This window comes from Bactrocera tryoni, chromosome 2, assembly GCF_016617805.1.
Source record: "Bactrocera tryoni isolate S06 chromosome 2, CSIRO_BtryS06_freeze2, whole genome shotgun sequence".
In the NCBI taxonomy this organism is placed as follows: domain Eukaryota; kingdom Metazoa; phylum Arthropoda; class Insecta; order Diptera; family Tephritidae; genus Bactrocera; species Bactrocera tryoni.
Window position 1 is genome coordinate 46,533,278 of NC_052500.1, and position 8,862 is coordinate 46,542,139.

Consider the following 8,862-nt stretch of genomic DNA (forward strand, 5'->3'; position numbering starts at 1 on the left):
TCCATCAACTTGGCTCCATCTACTTGGGAACCACTTGGCTCGCCAGGACATGACAATATTGTGGAAGTACTAGGCGACTCGGACAAATCTGATTCGATCAGAACATTATCAATGTTGAGCTGCTGGATGTCTTCAACAACATCAATATCTACCAGAACATTCTTGATGTTGGTCTTCAATAACTTGAATGTCCTGTATGTCTTCGGCCGATAAATTTAATTCACAGAATGTCTCCTCAGATGATGAAGATGGCATTGTAGAAACGTTTTTTGGTTTAGATAGCAGCTTTTTCTTTAATATATATTTTTGTACTTTTGCCCTGTTCACGCGTATTATTCGTTCTACATTCTTACCACACTTGGTACAAACCTTCAGATACAGCGATTATGTTGTAGCATTCGTCGCATCTTAATAATAATTTAATACAATCTGGACAGTTATTATTTTTTTTCTGCCGTTCCATCCACTTTTTACAAAATGGACAATGCATTTTAAGGAGTTGAGGGATATATAGCTTCACTATAACTATATTATAGTTGTTTGAATTCTTTATTTTCTCGATAACAGATGTAGTTCACATTTTCAGCAGATTTTCGTGTCTTTATTATTTCGATTTTTTGGCCAATTTTTAATTTAATCTTGACACATTTTCAGCATATTTTTAACAATTTTCGTGTCTTTTCGTGACTTTTTGGTGCTTTTCGAGTCCAGAATTTGCTGGATTTCATCAATTTATTACTGAAGTTCTTTATTATCTTTAGTTTAGTTTCTTCTAAAAATGCCACGAAGAGCAAGAGCTTCATGAACATAATGATTTGATTAATACTTTTCGGACAGCACTTGATCAGATGCCGTCTGATGATCATAAAATCGTGATTCGTGCTGATAGAAGACCAATCGGAGAACACGAACGAAGATTTAATGCACCTATAAATAATGAAGTTGTTGTGGTGATTGTCGGCGATGAGTTTCAATCACGTGACATTGTATTGCGTAGAAGAAATAATCAATTACAACGTTTATGTGAAACACACAAAAACCCAATTTTGTTTTGTCGGGGTGATGATCGATACTCTATTAATTTAAAAATGGTAGATCCCGCAAACCCACGTTAGTGTTTGTTGTGTTTATTATACTCTTCCAATTTTGTTTAACAAGAATTAGTATGAAATGATTTAAATTTCCATTTGTAGGTTTTTTTCTCTTCAGAACATGAAGTCAATAAAAATGTCAGCGCTATGAACTATTATGCACATAGGATTATGATACGACAAAATCAGGAAAATCATATTTTGAAATGTCGGAGACTCTTTCATCAATATGTCGTAGACATGTATGCAAAGATAGAAACAGAGCGTTTGAACTTTATTCGATTCAATCAACGGAAGTTGCGATCAGAAGAGTATATACATACATCTACATAATGATGGAAATGTTGACAATGTTGGACAAGTTGTTATTTTACCAGGAAGCACAGGCAGTCCAATGCATATGCATGAATATGCAAAATGATGCCATTTGCTATGTTCGTTTGTATGGTCGACCAGATTTGTTTATTACATTTACCTGTAATCCACAATGGGACGAAACCAAGCAATATTTATATGAAGGGCAATCTTCTACAGACCGTCACGACATAACTGCACGAGTATTTAGACAAAAGCTGAAGTCATTTATGGATTTTATTATTAAACATCAGGTTTTCGGCGAAGTATTCGGTGGAATGGCAAAAGAGAGGATTACCACATGCCCATATTTTGGTATGGTTAGTCAACAAAATAACAAGCGATCAAATGGATGGCATCATCTCAGCAGAAATTCCTGATCAGGAAATCGATCCAGGTTTATTTGATGTTGTTACAAAAAGTATGATTCATGGAACATGTGGTGTTCTAAATATTAATTCGCCATTTATGAAAGATGGGAAATGCACGAAGCGGTATCCCAGAGATTTGATTTCCGAGACAATTAATGGAAATGATGGTTACCCATTGTATCGCCGACGTTCAACAGATGATAAAGGCAAATCAATCAATCTACGAGTCAATAATCAAGATATTACAGTTGATAATAGGTGGGTTGCCCCTATTCGCCAATGCTATCAAAAGCATTCAAAGCTCATATCAATGTTCTACATTAATTGCAATTCTGTTAAATCGATTAAATATGTATATCTGCAAGGCAGCGACATGGCTGTGTTTGGTGTTGCAGAGAACCGAAATGATGAAATAACACAATACAAGACTTGCGTAGTAATGATCAATAGATATTTGGTGGCGCTTTGATTCTATTGGCTGGTGATGTTCGTCAGACATTGCCTGTGATTCCCCGTTCAACACCAGCAGATGAATTAAAAGCATGTTTAAAGTCATCTTACTTATGGAGACATGTACAAATACTCAATTTAACTTCAAATGTGCGAGTACAAATTCCAAACGATCCATCGGCCGACACATTTTCAAGGCAAATGTTGGCAATAGGCTGTTGATCGTGAAACTGGCTTAATCACTTTACCAGATAACTTTTGTAATATTGCACCGATAAAAGAAGAATTAGTGTCAAGTGTTTTTCCAAATATTGCAGAAAATTATCGCAATCATAATTGGTTAGCTGAAAGAACTATACTGGCCGCTAAAAATAAAGACGTTGGTCAAATGAATGCAAACATTTTAACCCATGTTCCTGACGAGGTTGTAACATATCAATCAGTTGACACGGTTACGAATCAAGACGACGCTGTTAATTATCCGACAGAATTTTTGAATTCATTGGATTTACCCGGATTTCCACCTCATCGTTTACAATTGAAAGTGGGTGCTCCCATTATTATGCTTCGAAATATAAATCAACTACGATTATGCAATGGGACAAGGTTAGCGGTTAAAAAGGTCATGAACAATTTGATCGAAGCAACAATTTTAAGGGGAAAGTTTAAAGGTGAAGATGTATTGATTCCACGAATTCCAATGATTCCATCAAATTTACCTTTTGAGTTCAAAAGACTACAGTTTCCAATACGTCTTGCATTTGCTATTACAATAAATAAAGCGCAAGGGCAATCGTTGGAATTGTGTGGGATTGATTTAGAATACATATCCTTGCTTTTCACACGGCCGGTTATATGTTTCGTGCTCACGTGTTGGCAAGCCTTCAGTTTTCTTTATCTACACAACAACTCATGGCAAAACCAAAAATGTTGTCTACGAAAGAGCTCTAAGATAGTTTAAGTGATACATAGTCTAAGATTGTAAGAAACTAGAATTAAAAGTTGAATAATAGGGAACAAAACCAACTTTATTAAAAACAGGTGTGTTTCTTTTCTTATTTTGTTGTGCCGTGCGAAGCAGGCACCGGGTCCGCTAGTCATTTTATAAAATTCCCACTTGACGTTGTATTGTAGGAAAGGCACGGTAATTTTTGGGAGCTCGACGTTGCTTTCAATAGTGACCAATTCTTCAAGGAGAGCTTCAGAATGAGTCGGGAATCATTCAAAATTTTATGTAATGAGCTAACAAACATTGGCAAACGTGATACTACATACAGGCAATGTATTCCATTAGAAAAAATAGCTATCGCTTTGTATGCCCTTGGTTCTTCTGCTGAGTACAGAACAGTTGGAAGACTATTCAGGGTTTTCAAAGCGTCTGTATGTTTTATCCTTAAAAACTTTTGCAGAGCGGTGTGGGGCATATCACAATATAACAATATTAATTCATTAACAAAATAAAATAATTCATAAGAAAAACAAAGTAATTATAAAAACTTAAAATTTATATATGTACATATGTATACACATACATAACAATATAAAATAAAAAAAATATTTAGCCAGCTCATTTAGAAAAATTGGATTTCCCCAATGTCTGGGCGCATTAGGTAAGTTTATGAATTTGAAATATTTTACCCATAACATGCAAGTACAATTTATTTCAGATGGATATTCATATTGAGAATTAGGTCATCCGCATCTGATGCTGTTGACTATTTCAACTACAAAGGTTGGTACTCAATGGTTTTACTAGCCCTCGTAGACTACAGCTAAGTTAATAACATATGTACATGTTTTGGAAAATACTTAAAACATTTTTTTTAGATATAGGTTTATGTACATTAATGTTGGAGCGCGTGGTCGTTGTAATGATTCCCAAATATTTGAAAAATCCGACTTGAAAAGAATTTTGCAAAACCCTCTGCTTAAAGAGAATGCGAAAAAACTTTGTGACACTAATGTCCCAATTGCACAGTCTACGACAAAAATATAGCACATTTGACTTTTTCCCTTTTTTTTAATTCTAATGAAACATAAATATTTTTCTTATTATATGTCTTATTTTTACAATAAAAGATAGCAACAAAAAAAAAACAAACTTTAAAAAAAATTTTTAATTGTATTCAGCATAAAACAAAACCACTTCTTATGGTACGACAAAAATTCCAGGTAATCGTACAAGTGAAAATATTATACAGTTAGTTTATTATAATTTTCATAAAGGTAAATCAGCTAAAGAAGTGGCTGAAATGTTTTCTCTAAATGTTAGAACAGTGTAGAACATTATATATCGCGCAGAAAAAGAAAATCGGTTAGAATTAAAAGAACCCAGTGGCAGGCCAAAAAAGCTTACACCAAGGATGAAAAGGTTAATAATCAAACAAATTAACATTAAACCACAGTGCAGCCTTAGAATGTTAGCTGCAGATTTGAAGGAACGCAATATTATGCAAGTAGGCCATGAAACCGTGCGAAGAGTTCTCTCAAAACACAAACATACTTCAAGAAGTGCAAGAAAAAAACCATTGCTATCACAAATTAACGTTCAAAAACGGCTTTCTTTTGCTCTAACTCACATTTCACATCCAAAAAGGAAAAGTTTTTCCTTTCTCAAATCGTGGTAATAGTAAGACCAACCATCTGGGCCAACTAAATTAAATTTTTTTTGATCTGTAAAAAGCAATCGACGCCATTTTTTCTTCCATTTTATATGACTTTTAGCAAACTTTAATCTTGCTTCACGATGTTTCGCTGAAAGTGGTTGTTTTCTGAGCCATTTTCGACGTTTTATGGGATCGGAATTTTTCAAAATTCTTTTTATGTTGCGAACATTTGTTTTTATACCAGCTTTTATTGCGATTTGTTTGGCTGTAAGGTGACAATTCGATGCAAAACGCAAAATTGCTCATTTTTGCCGAGGTGTTACCGCTTTTGGCCGCCCACTACTACGCGCTTTTCCGTAATTTTCAGGATCTTTTAATAAATTCATAACCGCTTTACGACTTCTATTTAAAAATTTCGCGATTTCTGCTTTTTTTTATCCTCTGCTCGAAGAGTTAGAGCAATTTTTACCTCTGTGTCATTGAGCAATTTTTCCCGACCCATTTTTGTAGAAATTTTGTTTATTAATTGTTGTTTTTCAAAATAAATATGACGATTCTATTCAGAAAATTGTACGATAATTTTTAAAACACTAGCTGATGCTTTATTGGTGGTTAAACAGCAATTAAACATAATTATACCAATTTTTTTTTTAAGAGAAAATTTTGCAAAAGTTTAATTGTGCTATCTTTTTGTCGCGGACTATAGTTCTTGGAGACTCGGCGTTTCTCTTTACTTCCGTTTTACACCACGAAGCTGTGGCAATTTTTCCTCCCACAAGCATAAAAGAAGTTCAACTTCCTCTTTGTTCGACCTTGATCCCTTTTTCCTGAAAAATTAACAAATTTACATATATTTTAAATAATAATTTTATTAAAAATAAGTTTACTAAACTCTTTCCCTCGCTGTCGGCCATTTTTGTATACTTTTTCATTTGACATTTCTCCTCTTTTTCGCAAAAATTATCGATAAAATTAGGAATAACACCGCTAATCTAGTTGTGTAATCTGAGATTAATTTTTAATCTCGGATTAACTACCTTTGTAGAAGAACTCCATATATGTATGTGCAATACAATAACTTAAATTTAAGGTATCAAAAACACAAAATATATTTTGATGGCTTACAGCTTTATTTATGGCTTTATAAGATGAATTAAAGAAAAACAAAATTCTAATTATTTATTAATTTTTTTAATAAAAAAAATTATTTTCTTTAATTCCATAGAAAATAATTATATGTACATATGTGCAAAATAGAAAACTTCTCAAAATTCATATCCAATGTTATTTTAACACGTATAGATATAATAGGCGTGTTTTATTTGACCAGCAAATTAAGCTATTAGCTTATTTTGTATGGAAGACTTATAGCATTGACAGACGGCAGCGTTAAACCAGATTAATTGCATTTTTCGGGATTAATTCAGGAGTTACCACAGCTAACTCCGTTGCTGAATTCAAAAATAACTCTCAAAATTTTAGGGAGTTGTGAGATTTTCGTTGGCAACAATGTTAAAAATGGCCAATTTTCATCTATTGTGAATGAAATGCAAGCAACCCTGACAGCTGTTTATCAAATTCTCAATATAATATCAATAAAACTTCTATGTTATGATGCAGTTTTAAAAATAATGTTTGTAATGTTTATCTTGTATCAATTTTCATTGAAAATATTATAAAAAGGACAATGAGCTGTTTATGAGAGTTTCAAACTCGCATAGCTGCCGTCTGTCACCTACAAATTTGGATCTGATTAAGTGCGCAGTTAATCCGGATTAACGCTGCCGTCTGTCAAGGCTATTAGTCAACATAATTATGTTGGCTTGTCATAAGCTATCATAGCTTGTATATTGGGCTAGAGGCATTGCCAGTTAAAATATTTTTTTCATTCACAATAGCTATGATTTTTCCCAAAAAAAGTAGTTGGCAATAGCGACAACCCTCATTTTGACAGATAAAAATGTAAACAAATGAAAAATATATAAATGTAAAGTATAGAAGTGCACGAAATGGAAAATTTTATAAAAGATGCGGTAAGTAGGGATTTTAAATTAAAATTAAGACAAAATCAAATTTGTGTGTTTTCCAGTTGCTTGGTACTATGTGCACAAATTCAAATAATGAAGTCGTTAAGGAAATATTCACCATCCTTGCTGGTTTAGCTGCTGAATCAAGTTCGTCCTCGGAGGATTCAGAACAAGAGCAGATAGAGCATCCAAAATGCTCTAATTTTGTGAACACCATAGATAATTTTGGAGATGAGGATTTCAAATCACACTTTCGTTTGACCCGCACCACTTTAGATTTCTTAATAGGTATGCTTTGTTTTTGTTATGAGACTTTTCTGTATGAGTGTTTTTTGCAGGAAGATATGAAGAAAGTGAACAAACCCGTTTTGCTACGAAGTCCGGAAAAGCCAAAATTCCTGCTAAAACAATGATGTACATGTATGTATGGTACTTAAGTAATACAATTACCTACAGACAACTAGCCGTATTGTTTGGTGTAACGAAGTCCACAGCATGGGCGATTGTTCGTCGGGTTGTCGCGTGGGTTATCTCAATAGGACATGAGTTTGTTAAGTGGCCAACTGGAGATGCGTTGGAAGAAACAACTCGCAAGTTTTTACAAAGGAAACAAATACCAGGTGTTATTGGTGCTATTGATTGTACCCACATAACAAATAATGCACCAATAAAAGACACAAATTACAGTGTTGTTCTGCAGGCCATTGTCGATGCTGATAAAAAATTTATTGATATTTATTGTGGTGAACCCGGATCATATCATGACTCTAGAGTGCTAAAAAGGTCAGCATTTTATAGAAAAGCGGAAAATAATATGGAAAGTTTATTTACAAATTCTACTTTTATTCTCGGGGACTCGGCATATCCTTGCAGAAATTACCTCATACCGATGTTTAAAGATTATGGTTCGTTAACGCCCAATCAATTGTTGTTGAAAATGCATTTGGAGCACTGAAAGGACGTTTTCGAAGGCTTCTTAAATTTACTGAGCACAGAAATTTATGTGCATCTTCGAATTTAGTTGCAAGTGCATGCATTATGCACAATATACATATGTATTATCACAAACGACGATACAATTATTGACCCTCAAATTGAAAGTGCCGAACCGGAGCCAGAACCTACTAATTAGCTGGCGAGAGAAGCAAGTGGAGATCGTCGGAATCAGTTGCTTACAGTTTTAACATGAAGAAATTAATAAATTTTAATTATTTTAATTTTAAAATGCACTTTTAGAGCAACATTTTCCATTTTCAATCTCAAATAATAAAATTATTTATAATTTTTCGACATATTTGTTTTATATAATCACGTACATATACGTATACATTTGCAGATTTGTATGTAAAAAATGTTCATTTTATGATAAGCTTGATTTTATATTTGCGTTAATAAAACAATTTTTATTCACAAAAGACTGCTGTAAAATTTTTAATTTTTCTTCTATTTTGAGTTTTTTTTGTTCAATTTCTATTAGAATATCTTGTTTTTCGGCCATATCCTGTATTTGTTTTTCTATATTCGCGTAAAACTTCGCCTTCACTTCAGCACTTTTCCTTTTTTGTTCGATTTTTTTATCAAAATATCGTTCTTTAGCGCGTTTTCGATAACGACGATTTGGAACAGGATTTGCTGCGTTCGGCTCCTGTGAATACACTGCATTCGGTATGCATATGCTTCGGCTTAGTACAGACTAGCTCTGCCTTGAAGTACTCGGCATATCGTCGAGCATTGTTTGAAAATCAGTCGAATCCTTACCTGTTTAAAAATATTAAAAAGCGAATGCAATATAAGCAATACCTAATGAACATTAAATTTTAACTAACCACTAGACTCAACCAATGCCTCTTCAGGTCTGTCCCAATATTTATGGTGTGGTTGTTGGACACCAAGCAACTTTCGCCAAAAATTTCGTCCATTTCGCGCATATAAGGTACTGTGCACGGAGAAGTGCCAGTCTGCT

General features: G+C 33.7%; 1 pseudogene; it reads left to right on the forward strand.

Annotated features, from left to right (window-relative positions):
* The first annotated feature begins 7,187 nt into the window (after positions 1-7,187).
* Positions 7,188-8,088, forward strand: LOC120769299 (annotated as a pseudogene).
* Positions 8,089-8,862: the final 774 nt, after the last annotated feature.